The 15,122-nt window shown below is 43.9% G+C and overlaps 1 protein-coding gene across 1 annotated transcript in view; it reads left to right on the forward strand.

Moving 5' to 3' along the window:
• Positions 1 to 3,144: 3,144 nt before the first annotated feature.
• LOC135111235 (dual 3',5'-cyclic-AMP and -GMP phosphodiesterase 11-like) overlaps positions 3,145 to 15,122 on the forward strand; it is a 96,048-nt gene continuing 84,070 nt past the window's right edge. The window contains 1 exon segment of the mRNA XM_064024392.1: positions 3,145 to 3,327. The gene's annotated coding sequence lies outside the window, so the exon portion shown is untranslated.

Raw genomic sequence — 15,122 nt, forward strand, 5'->3', positions numbered from 1 at the left:
GTTCCTTCCTCTCACTCCTCCTCCTCCCTTCCTTCTCGTCCTCCTTTGTCTGTCAGGGTCATGATGGGCGCTCTGAACGGGTACCAACCATCATTTGTTTTAGCCTTATTTGAGGGATTTTGGTGGTTATTTATTTATTTTCTTGGTTAATTCTGGTTTTAATTCACGTCTGAGTCTGGAAACACACGGAAGTTTAGCTAAACACTGATGTACAGGCAGGCAGGGAGGCAGGGAAAATGTGCGTCTCGGCTCTTATATTTACGTAACTCATTTCATTTTGAAAAAGACGTGAAGAAAGAAGAAGCCTAGACTAAAATTATCTACATTTTCTGACTTGCCATATACTTTAACTAATACCGTGAAAGTCAAAGTATTTTCGGGTTGACTTATAATACCGAAAACTCCAAAAAGCAATCTTTAACTTTTACGAACGGGGTCACAAAAACATCATAATATCGAGAAGGAAAACACAGCCAGACTAGATTCTATTACATATTCTGAATACAAAAAATCTTTACTTTCCAGATAAATAAAGAAAACACAAATTCCTCGTCGTATAAAGAATTTATTTATTTTTTTTTTCAAATCCAGCAACGGACTTTAAATTTGAAAATACGGAATGGTAGACTAGATTTTATTGGATATTATTACTGGGGACATGTTTCTTATATTTTTTAAGTCTTAATTAAATACCAAAACAATTCTAGGCAATGTAGTAAGAAAAAGGTTGAAATAAAATAATAAGACGAGTTTGTTTATTTGTTTGTTTATTCGAGAGACAAAAACGCAGCTAGAGCAGATTTTATTCTACATTATAATTTGTTACATTTGGCTAATAATTAATCAAATATCAAATCAATACCAACTTTGCTTAGTAAAAAGAAAAAAAAATAATGATCTGACGCCGAAATGTTTTTTTTTTTTTTTTACCTCCTCTCCTCCGTACCTCCTGCTCCTCTTCTGTCCCCCCTACACTCCTCCTCAACCCTCCACCTCCCCCTCCTCCTCCTCTCGAGTCTAGAAACACCAGAAAGATCCCTGAAATTACACTAAATAACGAAAGGGGAGAGACAAAAAATTTTTACCTTAGCAGCGGTGGTGCGGGGTAGGACTTGATGGGCCTCGGCAGGGCGGGTCGGGGCCAAGGATACTGTGGTGTTGTGTGGTGCGGTGGTGTGATGTAGTGTAGTGTGACGGTGATAAGAATGCACTCACACCCGCTTCACTGCCATCTGTGTGTGTGTGTGTGTGTGTGTGTTGCCGATCAGAGACTAGTCATAAAGCTGTATAATTGGTGTTCAACCTGCCACTGCCACTTCCTACGCTTTTCCCTGATTACTAGTGTGTGTGTGTGTGTGTGTGTGTGTGTGTGTGTGTGTGTGTGTGTGTGTGTGTGTGTGTGTGTGTGTGTGTGTGTTTCATTTACCAGGTGACGGTTTAGGGGAGGGGAAGGAGAGTAGCAGGTTCCCAGTAATAGCAGTAGTAGTAGTGGTAGTAGTAGTGGTAGTAGTAGTAGTAGTCTATCTCTTTATCAGGCCGTTCTGTACATCACGGGTTCGCTTTAGATAACAGTACTTCTATATACCATACCACCCTGTACCATCCCGCTCCTTCCCTTCTCATCCCCTCCCTTCCCCGCCCCTGCCAGCCACTAACATCAGCATTCATTTCCACGTCCCCTCCTCCCTTCCCCTCCCATGTTCTGCCCTCCCTGCACTGTTGTACATTAACATACTAGTGCTCAACCCGCCCCGCCCTGCTATGGGTCCAAACTGTTGCCTACGCACACACACACACACACACACACACACACACACACACACACACACACACACACACACACACTTTAATTAGTTCATTGACTTTCCTCGGAAATATGTATATACATTATTCCAGGTGTATGTGTGTGTGTGTGTGTGTGTGTGTGTGTGTGTGTGTGTGTGTGTGTGTGTGTGTATGTTTGTGTGTGTGGGATATGTGATGTTGGATAGACACACGAGCCATACATAAATAGGAGTGACCGTAACACACACACACACACACACACACACACACACACACACACACACACACACACACACACACACACACACACACACACACACACCGCGTTTTTATCCCTCGTGTCTTGCAAAACCCATGTGTGTGTGTGTGTGTGTGTGTGTGTGTGTGTGTGTGTGTGTGTGTGTGTGTGTGTGTGTGTGTGTTGCCAAAAGAAGTTAGGCACTGCTGTGGCCACCCCAACAATGGACGGACGACACAACACACAAACACGCACACACACACGTGACTTCAGAGGCGACATAGGTAACGGAACACCTGGTGACCTACAACAAGACACACACACACAGAGAGAGAGAGAGAGAGAGAGAGAGAGAGAGAGAGAGAGAGAGAGAGAGAGAGAGAGAGAGAGAGAGAGAGAGAGCTGATTGTTGACATGTACACAGGTGTACTGTGAGGTAATTTTGCTCTCTCTCTCTCTCTCTCTCTCTCTCTCTCTCTCTCTCTCTCTCTCTCTCTCTCTCTCTCTCTCTCTCTTTCTCTCTCAAGACGCTCTGCATAGATATTTTTCCTTTTTTTTTTCGCGCTACATGAGGACTGGTTCTGTTGGTGGTGGTGGTGGTGGACTGGACTGGTTTAGTGGTTGAACTGGTGTCAGTGGCGGTGGTGATGGTGGTGGTGAGACAAACTAGTTAGAGCAGCGTGCAGTGGTGTTGGTGGAGGCAGAGGCGGTGGTAGTGGTGGTGGCTGTGGCTGTGGTGGCAGTGTGGGATTGGGCAAGGTAGTTATGACAGAAGGAGAGGAGTGGTAGTGATGGTGGTCATGAGAGGAACCTGGCAAGCTGTCAGTGTCACAGGTAGTGGTGGTGGTGGAGGCAGTGGTGGTGGTGGTAAGCTCAATGACTCAACCCAATGCTGTTTCCCGTGAGCCAAAATGTAATGCCAACTTGCTCTGACTTGCATGTCTTGGCCGCCACCACCACCACCACCATCACCAGACAGAAGCAGCAGCAGCAGCAGCAGTACCAGTACCAGCAACACAACAACAGCATCAACAGCAACAAGAAGAGTGGCAGCGCGAGCCGCAACCCAGCAGTGTCCCGCGCATTGGGTTCTCGCCGCCTCAAGTCAAACTCAGTCAGTTGTGTACTACCCTCCGACGAGTGAAGTGTTGGTCTCCGCTTTCCCTGGCGCTTGGTGGGGTCTTGGCCTGCGCGCCCCCATTTACACACTGGGCGCATTGGGGACAGAGTGTGCGACTTAACAGTGTTTTCAGACGTGGTGAAGTGGACTACACACGGAGATTCTTCACTACAGGACGCCGCGTGTATGTAGTGGAGACTGTGTGTGCGTGTGCGTGCGTATGTGTGTGTGTGTATGTGTGGTGTGTGTGTGAAGATAAGGAAACCAAAGTTGTGAAATGCTTGGCTGTGTTTACAAAGAATCCTGCGTGGTGGTGATGGTGGTGGTACTGATGTTAGCTGGGTACAGTGGCAGTGGTGATGAAGAGGCAACTCATTATACCACGAAAATAATGAAGAGTTTAGAGCGTGTTCATGAATTGAGGCTGGGTATGATGTAAATGTGTGTGTGTGTGTGTGTGTGTGTGTGTGTGTGTGTGTGTCGGCGCTGTGGGTAACAATCTTTCGGCTGGAAGTCTGACGGGGGAGGAGCAGAGGCGAGGGGCGTGCGGGCGTGTGAGGGGCTGCGGGCGGCGGTGTCCCCCTAGCAGGTGTGAGGTAAAGACTGGGCAGAGCGGAGTGAGCGCATCAGGTTCCGTGTCACACCTGTTGTTGGGCGTGTCAGGGGAGAGAGAGAGAGAGAGAGAGAGAGAGAGAGAGAGAGAGAGAGAGAGAGAGAGAGAGATTCTTAGTGATGGTCATTCATCTCTCAGTAATCGTGTTAATTAAATATGAAACAACAGTAATGATAATTATTGTATCCTTCAAAACTTTATTCATTTTGCATTTACTCAATAAACCAACCTCTCTCTCTCTCTCTCTCTCTCTCTCTCTCTCTCTCTCTCTCTCTCTCTCTCGGGGCGGGAGGAAGACTGGCGGCAAAAGCAGTCGAGTGGGATCAAGAGGGTGACTCGTGTAGTCGGCGGTGGCGGGGCGTCATGTTGCGGCAGCGTGAAGGGACTGTTTGTTTGGCAGCCCAAGTGATCACCCGATAGAGAGAGAGAGAGAGAGAGAGAGAGAGAGAGAGAGAGAGAGAGAGAGAGAGAGAGAGAGAGAGAGGTTAATGTAATGAGAAGCAAAAAAAGGCAAAGTTAAGTCAATTTGGTAAAAGGAGCTGAAGTATCGATTGATTTCGTGAGTTCTTATACTTAAATGCCACTAAGACAGAAGGGTCTGATTATTAATGGTGTTTCTGAGGGTGTTCCAAGTGCTGTGTGTCGGGAGTGACTGTGAGCGTTACTTGTGGGTAATGAAAGTCGTAGAAATCTCCTTATCCTTAATGAAGACTTGAGTTAAGAATTGACCTGTCATTCGTGAGTTTGAGTGAGTGAGGAAGGTTCAGGCGGATTGACATTCTCTCTCTCTCTCTCTCTCTCTCTCTCTCTCTCTCTCTCTCTCTCTCTCTCTCTCTCTCTCTCTGCGTCGTTGTTATCGGGTACGAAAGAAACTCATCGGGTAGGTCAGGATCCTCACACACACACACACACACACACACACACACACACACACACACACACACACACACACAGAGAGAGAGGCCAGCATTTACATAAGTCATCCACGTGAGGGGTGAATCATGCTTACAGGAAGCTGCATATGGTTACTGGTTCGGGGAGGGAGGTGGTGGGTGTCAACTGGGCGGAGTCGAGTGTGCTGCAGTACCGTATGTAACAGGGAAGGATCCGCAGGTGGTGATGGTGGTGGTGATGGTGGTTGAGGCACAGTCATAGCCAATACTTAACTAACATCTGCTCTCCCTTCCTCTCAGTGTTAATTCCTATAGTCTGATTTTTGCTAGTTTAAGATCGAAGGGGAATTTAAGGCGTAGTGGGGGACTGGTGACTGGTGAATGTACGAACTGCGTAACTTGATTTCTGACCGCCTCTGTGTCTTATGTAGCAGTGAAGGTAAGGGAATGCTGTAGTGTTGTGTAAGGCTTGTTTGTTAGTTGGTGCTGTGTGTGTGTGTGTGTGTGTGTCTGTCATTATAATCTCGGGGTTGCAGCGTGGGCGGCGTGAGTCTGTCAGTCGATAAGTTTCCGTATATTTAAACTGTATTTTGAAGTGAGTGAGTGAGTGAGTGAGTGAGTGAGTCAGTCAGTCAGTTTGTCAGTCAGTCTCTCGTCGAGTTAAAACTACCTAGAAAGTGATATTGTCATATTTCAGGGAGAACACAGATTCTCTCTCTCTCTCTCTCTCTCTCTCTCTCTCTCTCTCTCTCTCTCTCTCTCTCTCTCTCTCTCTCTCTCTCTCTCTCTCTCTCTCTCTCTCTCTCTCTCTCAGGGTTAAGGTTAGGAGAGCAGCATCACATCACTTTATTAATTTTACACCCCTAAGTACTCCATTGAACGTTCATATCGCTGAGCCTGTCACACACACACACACACACACACACACACACACACACACACACACCTCGCAAAAGGCTTTAGTTGAAGCTACACGAGTTTTCAAGGGCGTTTTTACAGTTTAAGTGACAGATTAATAACACTTCTACATTATCAAGAGGAGAAACTGTCTCGAAAACCAGGTTGAACATTTCTGTGTCCTTTGAAATTATCCTTGGTGAGAGAGCAAAGCGTTTTAGAATACGTTTTATAGTTAATCCTCTTCCTCCGTCAGCCAGCTTACTATAGACACCCATTCACTCATAAAACACGTCACTCGGGGCTCGGGCGTTGTAGATGGCGTGCTAAATACAACTTATGACTCCGTGGGAAGCACGAGGAGGCGCAGGCGAGGCAGAAAACGAGGGTTGCGAAAAGCTGACGGTAGGTGAGGGTGTGGTGATGCAGGAGTGTGGCGCGGCGGGGCGAGGGTTGGCGAGGCGCGTGTTTCCTGTTCGGGGTCTTGGCGTGCGCCCAAAAGTTACGGTGCATGTGTGTGTGTGCGTGCGTGTGTTCCTAGTACCTATGTTATTAAGCGATTCCTTCCTTGAGGTTCTTGCTTGGTAGAGAATTATCATCCTTAGAAATTCTTGTGAAGGGTGATTCTTAATTTTTTTCCTCCCTATGTGACTTGTGAGTGAGGACGGAAGGCGTGACTTGATAATCTGATTCATGTGAGTTTCTTGGAGGGAGTGAGTGAAGGAAGGAAGAAAGAAAGAAATGAAGTAGCAGCAATATTGGCATTGGTTTCAAACTATTTCGAGGTTTTTCAACGCCCTTCTTTCATTTCCTTTTATTGTTCTACCGTTAATTAACTTTTCATACTTTCATTTCCCTAAGTAATATATTTTTTTGTGAGTGGTGTATTGGCGTGAGCAGGAAGAAGGTGGTAGGTAAGGCAATGTTGGTTATAAATTTCGCGTACCACTGTATTTCCGGCTTTTAATGCTGTTTCGTTACTTATTGACGGGTGTACCATTGCAAAATTTATCTGGCAGTGTGCTGGGAGTGTGGGCGGCTGGAAGATTATGTAATTATGATGTATACTAAGAATTCATACTGTATTTTGTATTTCTCTCATTATTATCATTTATTTATTATTATTTTCCACATTTTGCATGTGTTTTTTTTATTTTATTTATTTATTTTTTTTATTTTTAGTGCCTTGGAATGAGCAAAAGAAGGAAGGCTGGTTGGCAGAGCTGGCAGATGAGATTCTTAATATATCTTGAACCCTCAATGCAATCTTCACTGTGGGCGAGGCGTTACACTGTGCCTTATATTTAGTAGCAATAGCAGCGTGTCGGAGTCTAAGCGCAAGAACAACAAGAAAAACAAGAACAGGTAACGAAAGAAGACCGGCAATGTTGGCTGTGAGATTTAGTATACTGTGGTTTTTCAAGGCGACTTTTTTCATTCTTTTTTTGTTTTCTTCTTCCTGTAATTGGATGGAGGGAATGGATGAGTTTGGTATAGAATGACGCTCCTTTGTATTACTGTGGTACGGGAACCCGGCTGTCCCTTTGATCTCACTTCAGTATTTTCAATTTCGTTGCTTCTATTTGGGTTGATTTACTCTTGAGTCCCATCACGCGGCACAGAGGGAGAGGAAAAGAGACCAATTCACGTGATGTGGGGATGATAATATTTTAGGGTTTAGGCTGGCTCTCTCTCTCTCTCTCTCTCTCTCTCTCTCTCTCTCTCTCTCTCTCTCTCTCTCTCTCTCTCTCTCTCTCTCTCTCTCTCTCTCTCTCTCTTTCTCTCTCTCTGTCCCAGGCGTTGTAAACAAGGAGGTCTGAAGTGACTTGTTTGTTGTTTGTTGTGATGGTAGACACTCTTCCTGTGATAGTCTCAAGGCCAGGAGAGAGAGAGAGAGAGAGAGAGAGAGAGAGAGAGAGAGAGAGAGAGAGAGAGAGAGAGAGAGAGAGCATTACGAAAATGATTACTTTATATAACTACTTTTTCAGTTTTTCTTGTTTTCGTATAAAAAAAATGTATTATCTTTTAACATATTACATTAACCACATACATATACATTTCTTTTTTTATTTTAACCTTTTTTTTTTTCATTCCTTATCACACAATGTTCGCAAAATGCAGCTGAACGTCTTCCCCGCTTGCTACATTTATCGCAGTAACCTTATCGCATGTATCACTGAAGATTAATTCACTGAGTCACATCATGCACGCGAGAGAGGCAAAGGAAAAGGAGAGGAGTCACGATAGAGAGGCGTGTTGAACCTGGTTTGGTCTGGTCTGGTATGAGGTAGGGTGTTCTGGCTTTGCTGTGAGTATTACTGACGCCAACACTCTGAAGGGACTATATTCTGAAACATTTCTGCGCCGCACCTCCACCACTTTGTGAAGGCTCTATTAGTTGAAGTGACACGGGTTTCTGAGAGTGTTTTTATGGTTCTAGTGGCAGATTAATAATATTTCTACATTTTAAACAGGAGAAACAGTCTTGAGAACACGGCAAATCATCTCTGTGGGCTTTGAAAATAGTCGCGGTGGGAGATACAGAGCAGAGCGTTTCAGAATACGGGTTTATAATGAACTGCACGGGTGTTTAACGGTGTTTGTACCGTTATAGTGGCAGATTAACAAGACTTATACATTATTAACAGGAGAAACTGTCTTGAGAACCTGGCTAATCATTTCTGTGACCTTTTAAGATAGTCGTGGTGTTAAGAGGTCAAAGCGTTTCAAAATACTGGCCAGCGAATCAGAACAGCAAAATGTAGTGAAGTTGGCTGGTCTAGTGTGATGTACTGTGGTATAGCTGCTCCGTGTATAACCCTTCTGTTGCTGCTTAATGAAAACATGACAGTGTATATACAGTTTCACTTTGCGGAATTCAAAAGTACAGGTATTAAAAGACAAAGGATGCTTGAATATACTGAAAACCCACACCATTTTTATTTTCCCTTTGTATTTCTCTATTTCTCGCTCATTTCTTATCTAACGTTTCATTTTCCTTTAACGTTCACCCTTCCAAACACTCCTACCTTGTTTCTTCCTAATTTTCATCCTTTTCATTTAATATCTACCCTTCCAAACACTCCTAGCTTCTTATATTACCGACTGTTCACCCTTCCAAACACTCCTACCTTGTTTCTTCATAAATTTATCCTTTTCATTTAATATCTGCCCTTCCAAACACTCCTAGCTTCTTATATTATCAGTTTTCACCCTTCCAAACACTCCTATGCTTTCTAAAGACTTAAATACTGACGCCCACAGCACAGCCAACACCCAGCACTCAGCACTAAGCACTCCGCACCTTGCCAGCTCAGAGGGACTTGTTTAGACGAGCAAGTGAGCGCCAGTGTCAAGAAGTCTTTACTTTTTCTCCTGCTCGTAAAACTTTCGTCTTTATTGATCGTTTGTGTCAGAATTTGTTTATGTTCTTGATGTTCTTGTTCTGTTGATATTATATTTCGTCTTCTTCTTCTCCTTCTTCGTGTCAGATGATTGATTCTTGTTGACTTGAGTTTCTATTGGTGACTGTTAGTTTGTTCGAGTTTTGTTTGCTTATTTGTTTATTTATTTACTTTTCACATATCGGCAGATGATCTTGATGGGAATATAATTTGCATGTATTATCTTAAAATGCCGCGTGTCATGAAGTTAAAATATTTATTGGTGTATTTTAATTCGCTTACCGTTACACCTAACCGCGCAAGATGCTGAAAGGTTGTTCTGGCCTATAAGTCTCCCTGAAATCAGTTTGTTCCTTCTCATCTTGTATAACCTCAGAAATCTGCACTTTACTCACTGTCCATTTAGTTCGTTCCTTCTAAATCTTGTATAATAATGTATTTTCTCACTGTCATCCTGATCTTGTATAATCTCATAAATCATTCTTTTTCTTATTGTCCTTTCAGTTCTTTCCTTCTTCTAATCTTGCATCATCCCAGAAATCAGTATTTTTCCCACTATAAAATAAGTGTGCGGGCGTGGACGCTATCAGCCCTTTGAAAACAGCCATAGCGAGGAAGGAAAGCAAAGAAGCAAACCTGAGTAGGGTTCAAAGACTTCACCAGGCTCCACCATCACCGTGTTACGTACCTGCAGTGGACAGACACCTCGAGGGCCGCGCCAGGATGACACAGCACACTGGGTAACTCTTTCTTTCCGCAAGGCGCTCTCACCAGTCCCACGAAAACCCCACGAAGTGAAACTGATGCTTATGCTCGTCATCCCGCGGCCTTTTGTTGCGGAATGATGCAGTACTGTGACGTGACGTGGTAGTGGTGTAAGAAGTAGGTAAAAGTTGTTAGATGCGTGTTCATATACGTGTTTAGAATTCAACTCTGCGACAGACTAAAATGTATTTACTTCCTATGTTTGTTAGAGCTTAAATCTCCGGTAAATTAACACTAAGCATTGACCCCTTACCCGTCTAAATATTGGATCAAAGTGTAAGACATAATGGTGGACTCAAATTTTTTCTTACTGAACTAGAAGCGTTGCATTGTGGAGTCCTCTTGACTTGTTAAAGAGTGAATTTTAAAGGATCCACGGTCGAGCGAGGGTTAGCACGTGGCATCTTTAAGTTGCAGTGTTTGGTTAGGAAGTTCTTGCTGGAGTGAGATTGAATGATTGGAACGGACTCAGTAATCATGTTGTTAGTGCTAAGACATAAGGGAGCTTTAAGAGATTAGATGGGTTTATGGATGGGGATGATAGGTGGAAATAGGTAGGTATATTTCATACAGGGACTGCCACGTGTAAGCCTGGTCGCTTCTTGCAGCATCCCTTATTTCTTATGTTCTTATGTTCTTAAAAGAGAGAACGCGTCCAAACATCGTGGTCATATGACGACTAAAAAAATAAATAAATAAATAAATAAAAAATTAAGAACTAAAAAAAAAAAAACCTGGAAACTAAAACGAAAAAAATACAATAAAACATTAAAAACTAAAAAAAAAATTCAACTCAGCAAAAATTTTAAAGCACTAAAAATCTGCAAAAAGAGAGAGAGAGAGAGAGAGAGAGAGAGAGAGAGAGAGAGAGAGAGAGAGAGAGAGAGAGAGATAAAATTCATTAGCAAAAAGTGAAGCAGTACAAAAATTAAGCAGACAGATATTTGAATGTATTTTTTGAATGTACGAACTGCAGGTGAGTGGTATTGACTGCCGAGGTGTGAAGAGCTGTATGAAGGACTCAGGTGTTCATGTTTTGGCCGCACTCAGCACCAGGTGGTCGAGAATCATTAACCTGTCTCGACGTTTCTCCGTGATTAGATCAAGTCTCGTATCATTTTATCTGTTATATATATTTTTTTCCGGATGTTTCTCTTGTTTTGGTGATGATGTAGCGGAGGTGGTGGTGGTGGTGGTGGTCGTGGAATGTATATGTGCGTGTGTGTATGTGTGTGTGTTTGCTTGTGTGTTAATTCGGCCTTGATGCAGGTAACGTATGCGAGTGTGCTGAGTCAGAGTATATTTGTCATTGTTTTTAGTGATTAGAGTCTTGGTTATTCAGTACTGCGTGTGTGTGTGTGTGTGTGTGTGTGTGTGTGTGTGTGTGTGTGTGTGTGTGTGTGTGTGTGTGTGTGTTAGTGTTCTGAGGGTGTCTTGCATCACACATCGTCCTCCATCACCTCTCCCTCCACCCACTACACACACACACACACACACACACACACACACACACACACACACACACACACACACACACACACACACACACAGGGATAAGTGACAGCACAGTAAGAACAGGGTGTCAGGAAGTAAAAGAGTTAATACCTTTTTTTTCCATCTTTGTATACCTGTGTCGCCCTCCTTGGTGTGACAGCCTCAGGTCCTTGCCTCTTAGAAGTTCACTTGGGACTAAGAGCGCTGAGGACACACTGGAGGTGAAGGAGGAGGAGGAGAAGAGGAGATGCACCAACACTTTTTATCTTCTACCCTTTATGGTTTATCCTCCTGTGTGTGTATGTGTGTGTGTGTGTGTGTGTGTGTGTGTGACTGGTTTTATAATTCGTTTTTTTTTTCCGTCTTAATACGTGTGTAATTTCCTTAGTGGTGAAAAGGTCACTGATGAATTCTCAGAAAGACTCACCAGACAGAAGTTCTTGTTGCTTTTAGTGTATATTGAGTCGCCTATAGTAGTAGTAGTAGTAGTAGTAGTAGGGAAGGAAGAGTCATTGATTACTTAGACACCAAACTACATAATTTCTCGTTCATTTCATAATTTCTTTATTTTTTTATTTTTTTCGCAACGAGCTTCATTGTTTTCATCTCTTTAGTTCTCACACTGTCACTGTCATTCATTTACGCTCCCCCCTCCCCACCTCCCCGGCAAGTGTTTGGTGGCAAGGAGGGTGAGTGAGTGAGTGAGTGAGTGAGTGGGTGAGTGGCTTTGCAGGTCGAGGCGTACGGTGAGGTCGGTTGTGGTGTGAACCTTACTCGGTTAAAAGGTTGTGTACTCAGACTGTCTCGAGGTAAATGTTAAGATAGCCTATTGTCTCTCTCTCTCTCTCTCTCTCTCTCTCTCTCTCTCTCTCTCTCTCTCTCTCTCTCTCTCTCTCTCTCTCTCTCTCTCTCTCTCTCTCGCCAGCTGGTCACACTCTCAGTTGTAGAAGTAAAAGTATTGTTGTGCACCCTTGTAGCTTCTTGTAACACTTCCCTCCCACACCAGCAGCCAACTCACTGCCAAGTCCCTCCCGCTCCCCACCGTCTCCCCCCTCGCACCTTCCCTCCCCTCCTGCGTCGTGTGGTGTTGTCATCGTAGTAGTGGTGGTGGTGTGGCGTTGCGACGTACTGCTATGGTGCTGTTGTTGGAAGTATTGTGAGGAGTGAAAGTCGTGGTTTGGTCCCAGACAGAAAGGTCGCTCCTCCTCCTCCTCCTCCCCCACCTCCTCCTCTCCTCTCCCCCTCCTCTCCTCTTCCCCTCACTCTTCGCTACTGGCCCTATCTACTAGACACTTTCCCTGGCGAAGACTTGTTTGTGTCCAGCTCTCTCGCTCGCACGGCGCACCACACACACACACACACACACACACACACACACACAGTGTCTTCTACGTACATAGCACAAGCTTTTTTTTTTTATATACTTTTAAGAGAAAGACATGCTTGTGTGTGTGTGTGTGTGTGTGTGTGTGTGTGTATCTATGTAGGGCACGGTCTTTAGTCATGCTCTCTTTGCCACTCACTCACACACTCACACACACACACACACACACACACACACACACACACACACACACACACAAACTAAGCGACCTTTAATTAACATAGTGTGCAGTGATGCGCATGATGTTCCCCTCTCATATTTCGCTTTCCTTTCCTCTCACCACCACCTCTTCCATCATCAGAGAGAGAGAGAGAGAGAGAGAGAGAGAGAGAGAGAGAGAGAGAGAGAGAGCGTTTACAAAAAGTTCAAATCTGATACCTGCCACGCCACCATTATTGTTGTGTCAGGTCGTGTTTCCTCCCTCCCTCCTCCTCCTCCTCCTCCTCCTCCACCTCCTCCTCACGCTCCCCCTCTTACTCCTCCTCATGCTCCTCCAGCTCGTGCAGGTCATCTTGGCGGTTGCGGTTCCTCCCTTCTCCGTCTGAGTGAGTGGGAGCATGGAGGGAGCATAATGACCCACAAGAGGCAAGAGCAGTGTAGTGTAGACTCGTGTGCAGTGTGTCGGCAGTGAGGCTTGAACCTTGCGCTGCTTGTCTGTCTCGCTGTCTCGTGAAGCACCGTCTGAGAGGAAGCCGTTTTCTATGATGTATATATTTATTTATTTATTTATTTTTTATTATTTATTTATTTTTTTTTTTTTATCGGGTAGGCAGTGACTTTTTATCTGTTTCTTTTGCTTTAGGTTATTGCAGTTACCATCTATCCTCCTTTACTCGTGAGAAAAGTGATTTTGGCTTGTGTTGGAGTGGTTCTCTCTCTCTCTCTCTCTCTCTCTCTCTCTCTCTCTCTCTCTCTCTCTCTCTCTCTCTCTCTCTCTCTCTCTCTCGTGAAGCGCCGTTTGATTGGAGCCGTTTTCTTTGATTTTTTTTTTTTTTTTGTGGTAGATATTTTTATTGATTTGTTTTCCCGTAAGGTGGTTGTTGTTCTTAGTCATCCTCTTGTGTTCGTGAAAGACTAAATAGAATAAAAAAAAGATATAAGCTTTTCGTATTGTGTTCATCAATATTAATAGTCAGACAGTTAAATTATTATCATTATCATTATTCAGTGTTTTTGTGCTTCTTAGCTATCATCCTTTGCTTACAAAATTAAATGGAGTAAAAAAATTAATTAAACTTCTTATCTTTCTTTCCCTCCTCTTCTTTCGTGGTAATAATAGTCACTTTCCATTCCTTTCCCCCTAAAAAATTCCGTATGTGATTTCATTTCTTTATATTCCATGGTACTTTTCCCGACTGTGCCCGTACCGAAGCAAATTAGTGGGAGTGGTGGGTGGTGGGTGAGGAGGAGCCTTCCACTGTGCTATCTATCGTATCTTTATTAAGTTTGCGAATAGACATGCAAGAATCTGAAGCTCTGTCATTCTTTGTAATCCTCCTCCTCCTCCTCCTCCTCCTCCTCGTCGTCGTCGTCTTTACAGTTGTTAATAGATTCGTATTTGATTCCTTCTCATCATTACTTAGCATTTTCATTGTCACCATCTTTGTCGCTGTTATTCACCACCACCACCACCACCACCATGACCAGCCGTGTCTCGAAGCTCCGGATCACTGAAGCCCACTCACTCACTCACCCACAGTGCAATCAATTCTTAACACATTTTTAAGAGAGAAGCCGCAGAGTGACTCAAGTTTTACATGAAAGAGAAAGTAAAGGGTATGAGTTGAAGCAAGGGAGGAAAGGTTTCAGTAAATTATAATCTCCGTGGCCTTTGATAATGGTATCCTGTAGTACTTGAATATCTGTCTATGAATTTATCTATCTGTCTGTCTACGTACATACATACCTACCTATTTATCTAACTGCCTACCTAACACTTACCACACCATCATTTATAATACTACCACTTTCATCAACCAACCTCTATATATCTATCTATCGACCCATCTATCTATCTATCGATCCATCTATCTATCTTAGCACTCACTAGTACCACCACCGCCACCACCACCACCACCAGGAACATGAGCAAGATGAGTATCCCCGTATGTGTGTGTGTGTGTGTGTGTGTGTGTGTAGCTGGGAGGGATCAGCGAGAGAGAGTTTACGTGCTGTGCCTTAATTGATGAGCTGTGGGATGAGTTCAGCTTCCTTCCTGCTGCACATCCCATTCTGGTCTCGTCTCGTAAAACTGTAGGGACGTCAGCAGCAGTAGGAGCAGGCAAGGGCACACACACACACACACACACACACAGCGATCCCGGAAATACTTGGCGCCTTGTCTGATTATTTTGTGAACGCAGTGTGGGAAGCGGCGTAGTAAGCAGTCATTCAGTCTGCCACGGAGAAGAAATAGTGAGGTTAAAATAGAAACTTTTTGCTGTTGTTTGGTATAGAATTATAATTATAGGAAGCCACATTGTCACGTTGTTGTTGTTGTTGTTGTTGTAGCTTTGACTCAGGATAAGC

This window comes from Scylla paramamosain, chromosome 21, assembly GCF_035594125.1.
Source record: "Scylla paramamosain isolate STU-SP2022 chromosome 21, ASM3559412v1, whole genome shotgun sequence".
Lineage (NCBI taxonomy): Eukaryota > Metazoa > Arthropoda > Malacostraca > Decapoda > Portunidae > Scylla > Scylla paramamosain.